Raw genomic sequence first — 13,791 nt, forward strand, 5'->3', positions numbered from 1 at the left:
ACCTTCAGAGATGCCTTCTGTTCGATAGACAGCTCTGCCTGCAGAGCGGCTCCGAGACCCATGATGCTAGGATGATTATTTAATTATTCCTGATATTTGTTCCAGGTGAGTGTTGCACCATGGGTGTTGAACAGAAAATCTGGTTAGTCTGGCCACTCAGCAGTGAAATTAGGAAGACACTAGAGGTGCGTCAAATGCGTGACTGCTTTCCACAGAGCCGCCACTGAATTTCAAATAATGAGCTCTCAGATCTTCTCTTCATAGTTTTTTTTTCCCCGTCTTGTCAGGAAACGAGCCGGTGCATGTGATTGTGCTTGAGTTTTTATTTGATATTCCCCATTTGGTGTGTGAAGGCATGTCCAATAACACACTAGCATGATTGAGAATGAAATGCTTCTCCTTTCTGATGGGGTTTAACATGGACCGAAGTCATTCTGTATTTTTTTTTTCACGCTACTAGTGTAGAGCTTCACGTTTCATTTAATACATAGTATCTAAAGGGTGGAAAAATGTATGAGGCATTGGAATCCCATTGCAAGCACCAGACAAGATAGATATGAAGATTTTGATTAACTTTGATTGAAGTCCATGCCATGTTATTCATTCATTCTTTCAATTTCAATTCCTTTCAAGTGTTCGAGTTACCCTGGTCGAGGCCTCTACAAATTAAAAACTGTGTAAGAGGGTGGGATGGGTCAGAATTTCTGTGAAAGCAGGAAGGATTGGTCAAAATTTCTGCAAAGAAAGAGTCTCTTTGGGATTGGCACCATTGGTCAGAATTTCTTGAGGAGGGTAAATGATTTGTCAGAAGTGTCTGGAGAACGAAAAGGATTGGTCGGAGTTAGTTTGGAACAGGATGAATTGGGCAAGAGGGACCGTGGAGTGGGTGGGATTAGTCAAACTTGTGTGTCTATGATTGGTCAAGAGTGTCTGTGGAGTGGGTGGGTTTAGGCAAAATTCCCACAGGTGTGTCCAGGATTGGTCGAGTGTCTGTGGAACAAGTGAGATTGGTCAGAGCTGATTTGGGAGCAGGATGAATTGGCCAAGGGTGCCTGTGGACTGGGTGGGATTAGACAGTATTCCTACTGGTGTGTCCAGGATTGGCCAAAAGTGTCTGTGGAGTGGGTGGGATTAAACACAATTGCTACAGGTGTGTCCAGGATTGGTCAGAAGTGTCTGCAGAGTGGGTGGGATTAGACAAAATTCCCACAGGTGTGTCCAGGATAGGTCAAGAATGTCTGTGGAATGGGTTAGATTGGTCATCAAGAGTCTTTTCAGGATTAGCATGATAAATCTTGCTAGTCTTCATGATAAGTCTTCATGATAAGAATTGCTTCAGGACGGTTCAGGATTGGTCAAAAGTGTCGGTGGAATGGATGGGATAGGTCACATTAGTTTGGGATCAGGTTGAATTGGTCAAGAGTGTCAGTGGAGTGGGTGGGATTGGGCAAAATTCCTTCATGAATGTCCATGGATTGGTCAAAAAAGATTCCTTGGGGAGCAGATGGGATTGGTTAAGAGCGTCTGTGTAGTGAATAGGTTTGGTCAGCTATTCTTTCAGGAGCAGATGGGATTGGTCAAGAGTGTCTGTGAATTGGGTGAGATTGGTCAGACTTCCATAAGGAGCAGATGGGATTGGTTCAAGAGCATCTGTGTAGTGGATAGGATTGGTCAGAAATCTTTCAGGAGCTGATGGGATTGGTCAAGAGTGTCTAGGCATTGGGCAAGATCCATAAGAAGCAGAAATGTTTCAGATGGGTTCAGGATTGGTTAAGAGTGGCTGTGGAGTGGATTTGAATGGAGTGGTTAAGAGTGGCTGTGGAGTTAGGAATTCTTTCAGGAGCAGTTGGGGGTGTTCCATTGTCAGAAAAGCTGAAGATGTAATTAAAATTTTCTGCTGCATTTTAATTTTCGCCTTAATAACATAAAGAAAGAAAGCGGCTGTTGAGCTGAAAGATTATTTGCTTTAATTAAATTGTAAAAGGGTTCAAATAGGATCACTATATAGCAAAATGCATAGCATAGTATACATAAAGTATATTGTTTCATTAAAAATACAATTATTTCCTGTAACCAATTCCTTATCCTGGTACACCTTCAGAGCGGTAGATAATCCCAGCCCTAATTACCACACACATCACACAGGATCTCGCTCTCAGAAGCTGGCAGTTAACCAGGAACCGCTGCCAGTTTTTGTTCCTGCAACGACAGAGATGTTCAAACAGGCGCAACCACAACAACAATAATAAATAGTAACAGCAAGCAGTACCACTTCAATGTGCACTTCATGTTCCCTCGCTCTGCTCTCTGTTGGTAAAAATAGCCCTAGCTGGAAGCGAAGCATTTTCCCGATCTGAGACTTTGAGAAGTTTAAAAGGACAGTGGTAACCTCCCCAGTTGTTTTAAAATAGCTTGTTCTTTTCCCCCTCTGGCTTTCCAAACATTGTCTAAACATAAACGCTTCGCTTTCTCACCCATGCTGCTAGGTCGTCTGTAAGGCGCAGGGCTTCTGACAGCGAAACGAGAAGGCTAGATTAAAGCAGACCTGCGTGATGCCTGCTGGACTGTTTAAACACATCTTGGTAGGCACGACCAGCCCTTCTTACGCCTCTGCTGCAAATTCCTTCTGACTGAATCTTAATTAACCAATCAGTCTTTCCTCGCGTTTGAATATGCATGCTCCGAGTGCCGAGGACGTTCACGGAGAAGGCTTCGGCAGTGACAGTTCTGCACACTGAGGCAGATTCACGATAGGGAAGATCAGAACACGGACAGAATGACAAGTCGGCCTCTATTTGTCGGCCACGTTGAGAACAAAGTGCTGAACAAACGCTAACAGATACACTGACAAATCACTTTGCGGTGAACCCCGTGCACTAACGTACAGCACTCCTCCGGAAGTTGCACTTTAAGTTTAGTATGTTTGAATGGACACATGGTGCGTTTTCACAGGAGTGATTCTTACGGTGTAGCAAGAAAGTGATTCCACTTTGATTTGCCTCGACTGCTGGAAGTGACTCGAACATATGCGTGTTTTGTTGTTTTGCAGCGTAGATGTGAGATTCAGCCTCCAGACAAAGGAATGGAACAAAAGGACGGAGCTGAAGTTCTACAGAAACTCCAGGAAGCATCAGTCTCCAGTCAATGTTAACTCTTAGCGTAGCCAATCCACCCGCTAGCATGTCTTTGGGAGGTCAAGGGAAAACATGAGAACCTGAATAAAACCCATATGGACACAGTGAGGACATGTGGAACTCCAAACAGACGCTGGATGAAGATTCTGGATCTGTCAGGCGATGACGTTGAGGTATTTATTTCATTCTACATGTAGATTAAGATCTAAAGGACACCACAACCACCAGATTCCACGCTGTGCACGAGTATGTCCTCTCCATGTACTTTTTTTTTCTTTTTGTGAGTGCACTCCAACTCTGCGCATTTTTACCCTTCACACTTCCACTCACCAAAACAACCTTGACCTTTCCCCACACACACACACGGAATGAAGCGCAAGATCATCATTAATCACCGGTCATCTGTTCACGTTTCATACAGCCGGTTTGAGTCATTAGTGCTAATGAGAGGGAACGAATCCAACCAGGGAAACGATCCCATTTCCGAACTGACCACGCTGTCTACCCTTGAACGATAAGTTAAAGCAAAAGGAAAAAAAACCTCTGCATTATAGCATCCAGGCGTTTTAAACTCCATCCAAAGCCGACAGCTTCGGTGATTATTCACATTGTTTACAACAACCTCAGAAAAGGTGCTATATCAGTGCCGTAACCTTCACAGTCATCCAACGCGCCCATCTTTTACCTGCAACCTTTTATTATCAGGCGCGAGTGCTATAGCTGAGAGCATCGCATTAAGGATAAACTCACATCACAGCAGATTATGAGAACTGAAATAAGGGGAAAATGGACTGAAATAGATAAGGCCTGTTATGTTTTATGTTGTTGTTGTTTTTTTTTTTTTGTTTTTTTTTGCTTTCCTCTAGGACACAGATTAGAGCAGAAAAGCTTGAGGATGACAAGGCTCTGAGCATAAACAAGGCAGAGAAGGCCTGATCATTTAAGGAGATTAAAAGTGAGGAGTAGACAGGGTTCAACGGCCAGGGGTTCATTTGATAAGCACCAAACAGCTGCATATCTGAGCTGTTTTTATATACTTGAATAAACGAAACGTTAAAAAAAATCACAGTCTGTGGAAAAATAAAATGATGTTCTTTCGGCTGTTGCTTGTTCGGGGTCGCCACAGTGCATCATTTTGTACACGTATTTTGATTTGGCACAGGTTTTACGCCGGATGCCCTTCCTGACGCAACCCTTCCATTTTATCCAGGCTTAGGACCGGCACTGAGAGTTAACTCTTCAGTGGCTGGGTTCCCGGGAATCACTGGACCATAAGGAGACTTGGTGAAATTTTGGATTCGTTTTATTTTTCACCAAAATGTAGTTTCTGTGCTAATGGAATACTTTGACATATCTACGTGTAAGTAGACTCAAGTAAACGTGTAGGTAATGCGGGTCAAATATTGCTACTTAAAGTTGAAAATTGTCCACATGTACTAACAGATTAAGTTAAATCCTGTTTTCATGTAAAAATATTGATTTTTTCCACTTTTATTACTTATCCAAAGTACCATAAATACAGTATTAACCATTGGCTAGAATCAGACTTCCTAGCCCAGCTAGTAATATTTAGTTAGTTTAACCTAGTGTTAGCAAAGAAAATCTGCCGCTTTTGCTTAGCCTTTGCTTTCTCCAGCATATTAAAACATTTCCCTGAGGTAAACACACGCTCAAATTCATTCAGAAAGCATTGTGTAGCATGAGAATCTCTACTGAAGCTAAAGCCTGTTTGATGCTAAATTGAGGCTGTAAGAATGACAGCTAGCATGCAGAGAGAAGAAGAGGCATGTGAAGGCTTTGATGGTGTAAAAGAAGCTTCGAAACGTAATTAAGGTGTAATTACATATGATGACAAAAAAATGTTGATAAAAAAAGGTTTGTAAACAAAACCAGCTGTACAACATAACACAAACATTTTGTCGTTATTCTGTCTTTTTCCCCCCGTTTTTCTATTGCATTTTTTAATTATGATCGTCTTTTATGACACGTAATTGCATGACCTCTGCGATTGCGCGAGGCGCCGGTTCGCCTCTGCATTTTAATCTTTGTTTATGATGTCCTTTTTCATGGCTCTATTCCTCCCTAATTTCAAATGTCAAGCCTGCTTTGGGCAGACGGAGGGTGCCATAATCGATTTGCATAGAAGCAAGGTGATGAATCTGTACCAGTCCGTCCTTCGTCTTTGGCCTTATGAGTTCTGGGTCAGTGCAGTGTGTGTGTGTGTGTGTGTGTGTGATTTATTCTTTTCCATCCCTAGAGAAAATGTGAAAAGGGCACTGAATGTCAGCGGAGAGTTCCGGAGCTCTCCTGATTGACAGGTTGCCTGCTCAGTTGGTCACCGTGTGAAATATGAATACAGTTATCACTGAAAGTTATCCCAGTCCCTCTATCCGGTGGTATTTTCCCAGGTAAATCTGTTAGTAAGACTGTATGTCACATAAGGACATATTTAGGACATTACGCGATTGAATCAGAGCCGGTGAGACATTTCCATTTGCGTCGTTTAGCAACCTTTCAGCAGGAAACGCTCCTTTTTTTCCCGCCATATGCTTTACCATATGCTACTAAGGTAATTGAAAGGAATCATTTGTTACTATATTTTGATGCGAATCAAAACGAATGGCCTTTTCCAGGAAATGAAAGCAGGTGTACATTAAAGGTGTGGGAAGCAGGGCTGAGTGGCATTACTCACCAGCCAGCCTGCTGCCTCAGAGCAGGCCGGCCGTTAATAAAGCTCAAGCCCTGACAGACTCTCCATCACTCTTAATAGAGATATTGTCATAGGCTGCCATTTCCCAAGTCCGCGAGGCCCCCATGGGCGAATGGATAGGGTGGAGTCCAGGCTCTCATCCGTCCTCATTGTATCCTGTGACACAAACACAGAGCCTAATAACTACCACGATGCTTTGCGTCAGCCCCTGCATCATAACAGCGATCGGATCTTTATTTATCCTTTTAAAAAAAAAAGAAAAAAGCTTTTTGCTTGTGCACTTATTCAGCGGACCGTGTTGCTGAAAGGATATGTGAGTATTATGTATACAGTCCTGAAAACTACCATATGTCGAAGCTGGATTTTAACCAGATGCAAGATGCTAGGATTTTTCAAAAAAGTCAATAACCAAAAAGGTGTAAGGAAACTCGATATAAAATCTATGATGAATGAATAGCATTTCTGTTGAATGATTATTATTATTATTATTATTATTACTGCAAGATGGTCAGCATCTGAAGGTCAAAGTCACAACCTGAGCCTGATTCTTTACATTTCTTTGGGAAATGATCATGATTCGGTCTTCGCTCTTCTTTGTTTTGATGATGACATGGATGTGATGCTGTAACATGCTAAGCCTTTACCACAGCATCCAAACTCTCTGCTATCTTCTGAACAGTTTGAGGATCGTATCCTCTGGTCTGGAAAGCCTAAGAGTCATTTCTTTTTGTGGTCTTGGATTAATGAGCTGGTGGGTCACGCACCAATATTTTATTTTCCATTTTACCATTTATTTTTTAGTGTAAATAAATTGTCCTTTAACTTCATCATCTTTTCTATGCAAAACTAGGAGGGGTGTGCAAACTTTTGCACTCAATCAATATATTCATTCGTTCATATAGCTAATTATTACCTGGATGTTAAACTGTCAGTTTGATTATTCTGTTTTAAAAGACATCGTTTGAACTTTATACAGGTTTTAAGGTTTTAAGATGATATTTTATACCCCGGAAGCCTGACAAACTGGTGGATTGGAAAGCGTTAGAAATACAAAGCCTTTAGTCCAGATGTGGCAAGGCGGCATCAGACAGGGATTTGCCTGCAAGAAACCAGTAATCCCAAATCTACTGGGAAATCAAGATGGAACATGGATTGTGGGTGAGAAGTTGTGGTGTAAAGAAATCAGGAACAGGACAGAAAATGAAATGTTCAGGTGATGAGAAGCATATTATCTTCTCTCTGAATTAATAGCTATTAACTAATATTCACAATTTGTAATCACTATCAATAATATTTAATAATCTCCATTAACAGGGATATTCTTTTTTTCATTGATTCTTTGATTCATTGATAGATTAATTCATCATAGTCGGGTTGTGGTAGATCCAGAGCCTATGCCAAGAACATAATACTCCATGTAGGAGTAGATGCTTAATTGGATTTTTGTCCATTAAAGGGCATCACATGCCTTCAAAAAGTAGGGTAGACCTTTGACCTGGTAGCCTGTATTTAGGAATTGAAGAACCAGAAGGAAACCTACAATGATGCATGAATATGCAAAACTCTAGACAGCTAAAGGATCAGACCAGTGACCCTGGAGCTGTGATCTTTAGCAGTTGCTTTATCTTGGTCATGGTGGATCTGGAGACTATTCCTATCCCAGGAACATTTTTTGAGATCTGAATATATAGCCTGGATGAGCAACAGGTGCCAGATTGTTTAAAAATGGTTGTATCCATCTATCCCAATCCCCATCCATCCATCCATCCATCCATTCCAATCCCCATCCATCCCACTCCCAGTCCTCACCCATCCCACTCCCAGTCCCCATCCCACTCCCAGTCCCCATCCCACTCCCAGTCCCCACCCATCCGAATCCATCCCACTCCCAATCCCCACCCATTCCGCTCCCAATCCCCACCCATTCCACTCCCAAACCATTGCATTTCCAATCAATCCCAAGAACACTGGAAACATACAAGTTGTACCAAAAATACACCTTGAATAGGACACCAGTACACAAATTATATTATTTTAAATCCATACTGATTGTTTTTGCTTTAGTTTTATTAACCCTTGTTTGGCCATTCTGTTTAAATCTGTGTAATGGTTTAAAGTCTGTAAACCACTCTCTTTTAGCTGGGTATGTTGGTGCAAAAAATTAATAAATAAAAAATTGTGCCACCCCAAGCTTGCACCAGTTTCATATGAGTGACTCACACTCAGAAAAACATGACTGGATATTGAACTGTTTGTATATGAAGTAAGTGCTGGTGGCTGACGGACAGCTATTGAGCGGCTAATCCTCCACAACAGACTTAAACGACTTTGGCTTGATCTCCTAGGGATACAGATTTACAGTTAATTATAACTTACAACATGGCCAAATTACAACTTAGATTTGTTCAGTATAGATGAGGCCAAGCAATAAACAGAACTTGTGTTGCATAAGTATTTGCACCCCTTGGACATTGCAGCATTTTTGTTGAAAATGAAATGGACTTGATGGGGAGCCAATAATATTAAAATGGGGAGGGTATTCAAATACCCTTGTTTGTTGACCACCTCAACGTTTATTAGAAAGTAAAGTAAAAAAGAAAAAGCATAAAGGAGACCACTAGAGCATTTCAAACAAGTCCAGGTATCAAATAGGATGTTATTAAATTCATTATGAAATGATGGAAGGAACAAACATGACCAGATGTTACTAACCAGGTAAAGAGGGTGTCAGTGAGAAAAGCAAACAAAAGACTAAGACTAAGGGAAAAAGCTGCAGAGAACCACAGCTCTGTACAGGGGAGACTTTCAAAATAAGTGGCGGTCCTCTCTTCACATCTTCTCCACACTAAAGCACGGTACTAGCATCATGTTCAGACTTTCCCTCTGTTCCTGGTTGGAAAAATACATTGACAGAAGTATATAGACAGATATTCCCTAGCCCTCATTTCCACAAACTGACAGAAACCCAAAATTCTACACATCATCTTGAGAACTCATCTTGAGAACATCTTGAGACATGGTAAAGCATGGTGGTGGTAGCATCATGGTCAGACCTATCCTTTGCTTCCTGGTCGGAACAATCCATTGACAGCAGTTCAGGAATTCCCTATCCCTCATTTCCATACTGACAGAAACCCACATACTGAGACACATTGTCTTGAGAACTCATCTTGAGACATGGTGAAGCATGGTGGTGGTAGCATCATGTTCAGACTTACCCTCTGCTTCCTGGTTGGAAAGTTTCATTGACAAAAGTTCAGATATTCCCTATCCCTCATTTCCACAAACTAACAGAAACCCAAATACTGAGACACACCATCTTGAGAACTCATCTTGAGAACATCTTGAGACACAGTAAAGTGTGGAGGTGGTAGCATCATGTTCAGACTTATCGTCTGCTTCCTGGTTGGAAAAATTCATTGACAGAAGTTCAGATATTCTATGTCCCTAATTTCCACACACTGACAGAAACCCACACATGATCCTGAGAACTCATCTTGATATATGGTAAAGCATGGTGGTGGTAGCATCATGTTCAGACTTAACCTTTTCTGGTTGGAGAAATCTAGACATTGCCTATCCCTCATTTCCACACAGCATGGAAACCCACATACTGAGACACATTGTTCCAATTTGCTTGAGTAGTTTGTTGTGGAGATTCATGATCTAATCCCAGGAAAGTCCATTTCAGTTCCAGAACACTACAAAATGTGGAGAAGCTCAAGAACTTAAAGAAGACATGCCTTAGTCAGAAATGAGGGTTACCTCAATCTGATCCAAACAGATCACGTGGTGGAGCAAATGCTCCAAAAGTGTGTGGTCAGAGCTGACTCGAGTTGCCCACAGTGTGAAGTAGAATAGCCTGTTCCATACTGCGAGGTGATTACGGGGGGCTGGAGCCAAGTGGACTTCAGGGGGAAGAGCTGACATGGGCACACAACACAAGATGAACAGGCGTAATGAAGCCAGTGGGTCCCTGCAGCCCATTCCAAACCTCCGTCCAATTCCTCATCACTTACTGATCACTGCAATCTAAGATCTAATGGTCCCGCCAGGCATCGGCCTGCCCATGCCCTGTCCGGCTGCAGTGTTCTCCGCCATGATGGACAGCTAATAGCTCCGGCGTGAAGGTCTCCGACTAGGTCTGGCTTGATTTGATTCATCAATTAACCCTGGAGTTCATCCCCATCAACGTGGAATGGATTAGAGAACAGCTGCTCAAAGCGTCGGATCAATTTCACTTTCTTACAGAACACCATTCAACATATTGTTTAAATCGGGGATCGGAATTTCTTCCAGGAGGCAACTGGAGGATTAGAAAAAAATCAATCCAGATTTACTGTAACTGATTTTCAGATGGGACTGGGGGAAAAAAATACATATTTATTTAGGAATTTGCTTTTCAAGCCAGTGGAGGGAGGTCCTATGGGTTTGTTTTTCTGGATGAAAACGATTCCAAGGTTCGAGCATCTATCTATCTATCTATCTATCTATCTATCTATCTATCTATCTATCTATCTATCTATCTATCTATCTATCTATCTATCTATCTATCTATCTATCTATCTATCTATCTTTGTTATAGTAGCTGTCTGTCTGTCTATCTCTCTATCTTTCTATCTATCTGGCTGTCTAATTGTCTTGTCTGTCTGTCTGTCTATCTAAGTGTCTGCCTGTCTGTCTGCCTGTCAATATATCTATCTATGAAATGACTAGATACTCTCTCTCTCTCTCTCTCTCTCTCTCTCTCTCTCTCAGGTGTTGAGTTACTTTGCAGGTCAGCAGGAGTTCATATGTCACACCCCTGATGCTGGAACTCTAAGCCACCCCACATGCCAAAGCTACTTCCTCATTTTTTTTTTTTTTTTACATTATTTCTATTTACACTCAGCAAAAGACAGCACGTCGTTCCGACAGCCGCCGCGATCAAACCGAAACATTTCCGCGTGTAATATTATGATGCAAAACAGCACGCACAACATTAATATCTAAAATGTCAGCGCAGTCATAATGTCAGAGCTCACAAGCATGTCTTTCTATTAAAATGCCATGACAGAGTTTCAGCATACAGATGATGGTACAGTGTTTTAACTTTACCTAACGTAGCATTAGCACAGAGCAAAAAAAAGTAAATACTGGGGAAAAAAGGAAAAAACCTGAAATGACATTTACTGTATATAAGAATGAAAATAGCCAGGGGAAGAAATATGAGGTGATTCACGATAAGCTATTATTATCCATTAAAGAGAATGAGATGGTTGGGAGCACATCATTGGTTTTAATCATCAGTATAAAGGAACTCGGTCGTATCCAGACTCGCGGGCAGAAACGCCTCTTTGAAAGGAAGTCTACCATGGAAAATTTATCCCAGCTGATGAATTCCTTTCTTTGCCCAAGGACATGAATCACAACTCAATTTAATTGGGTAAGTACAATAAATGGAGCTTTTGATGACATCGATATGCACGGGCAATGGGATGACTCTGAAGCAAGCGAACATCCACAGCGGAAGAAGAGGCCAGTCACAGGTGGTTCACTCGGAGGTGCTGAATCCAATCCTTCTGAAGTTTTATATTACGTTACTAAATCGAACATGAAAAGCTCATTCATTATCGTGATTTAATCTGGTGCAGAATGGATATTAGACGGCGTTTAAACCACTTTCGCTCACCTACTCTGCACAGTTTCCGTGCTCATAACAGCTGCTGAAGTTCCTCACACGGATTAATTCAAATCCTATGATTAAAAATGGGGGAAAAAAGCCCTTCTCTCCATACTTCAGGACTTTGAAAGTGTCTTTATAGAATAAATAATGTCCAAGATCATCACGTGAAATTTACACTGGAGGTTTCCTAATATGACTTAGATTCATATATTTTCAAATGATTCTTTTTTCACAGATGGCGTTTTAAATAATCCTTTCAAATGATTCACGTCAAACGATTCGTTCATTTTCATGTCTTTTTTTTTTTTTTTTTTTTTACCACAAATGTATTTGTTCTAATTTGGCTTCTTCACATGATTTATTTATCTTTGTATGATTAATTTGTCCCATGATTCATATATTTTCACCTGATTACTTTTTTACATACAAGTTTTAAAATGATTCATGTGTTTTCACATGATTCTTTTTCTCGCATCTGAACTTTCCTTTTTCATAAATAAGCTTTAACACGATTCATAGATTTTATATTCTTTTTCTCATGTCTGATTTGTCATGATTCGCTTTTCACATAGAACTTTTAACATGATTCACATACTTTCACACGATTCATTTCATTCTGAATGAATTTTTTTCCATATTTATTTATTCCACATGATTTATTTTCCACATATGGGTTTCACTTACGGCCACATTTTCGCCACAATATTGATTACACGATGCATTTATTTCCACATGACTCATTGTTTGTATATATTATATGTATGCATATTTTCCACGTGTGGGTTTTAACACGACTCATTTCCTTTCACATGATTTATTTTCCATACATGACGTTTCATCAGATTCCTATATTTTCCAACGATTTCTTTCTTTTTAAATTCTCACAAGATTTAAATATCTTCAAATGATTCATTGTCCATTCATTTTCACACAATTTATTTTTTATGATTCACACATTTTACTTGACTTTTCAGATGATTCCCGCTGCATATTTTCACACCATTTTTCCATACTATTCATTCATATTCACATGATTCATATATTTTCAAATGATTTGTTATTTACTCATTTTTAAATGATTCTTTTATTATACAAATGGCCTTTCATATGATTCCTTTACTTTCATGATGCATTTGTCACATGTGACTGTTACCTGTTTCATTCACTTTCATTTAACTTCAATATGATTCATTTGTTTCACTTTGTGGTCTTCACATGATTCATTTACCTTTATATGATTCATTTGTTTCACTTTTTGGTCTTCACATGATTCATTCAACTTCATGTGATTCATTTGTTTCACTTTTTGGTCTTCACATGATTCATTCACCTTTATATGATTCACTTGTTTCACTTTTTGGTCTTCACATGATTCATTCAACTTCATGTGATTCATTTGTTTCACTTTTTGGTCTTCACATGATTCATTTGTTTCACTTTTTGGTCTTCACATGATTCATTTACCTTTATATGATTCACTTGTTTCACTTTTTGGTCTTCACATGATTCATTTAACTTTATATGATTCATTTGTTTCACTTTTTGGTCTTCACATGATTCATTTACCTTTATAAGAATTCATTTGTTTCACTTTTTGGTCTTCACATGATTCATTCAGCTTCATGTGATTCATTTGTTTCACTTTTTGGTCTTCACATGATTCATTTGTTTCACTTTTTGGTCTTCACATGATTCATTTACCTTTATATGATTCACTTGTTTCACTTTTTGGTCTTCACATGATTCATTTACCTTTATAAGAATTAATTTGTTTCACTTTTTGGTCTTCACATGATTCATTCAGCTTCATGTGATTCATTTGTTTCACTTTTTGGTCTTCACATGATTCGTTTAACTTCATGTGATTCATTTGTTTCAACTTTTTGGTCTTCACATGACCCCTTTGTTTCACTTTTTGGTCTTCACATGATTCATTTACCTTTATATGATTCATTTGTCACATGTAATCACATGATGGTCCAAATGTCATCTTTTGAAGTGTTATATAGAGCAATTATATTTAATGTTGTGCAAAAACTAGTTAGTCCTCGTTGTTAAGCTGCTTCTTCATAAGCGACTCTTTATTTATTCAGCCTTATATAAAGTGCTCTAACACTGGAGACTCCTCCCATAAATGTTCTTCTCATGAATCACTTCAAACATCTGTCCCAATGTCTCGTCCAGTTGTTATGTTCATTTGTTACTATGGAAACAATAACAAGCTATACAAATTTCAGCGTCACTGTGGTTATAATAAGCATACAAAGCATAGGTTTTGTCTC

The sequence above is a fragment of the Hemibagrus wyckioides genome, linkage group LG09, assembly GCF_019097595.1.
Source record: "Hemibagrus wyckioides isolate EC202008001 linkage group LG09, SWU_Hwy_1.0, whole genome shotgun sequence".
Lineage (NCBI taxonomy): Eukaryota > Metazoa > Chordata > Actinopteri > Siluriformes > Bagridae > Hemibagrus > Hemibagrus wyckioides.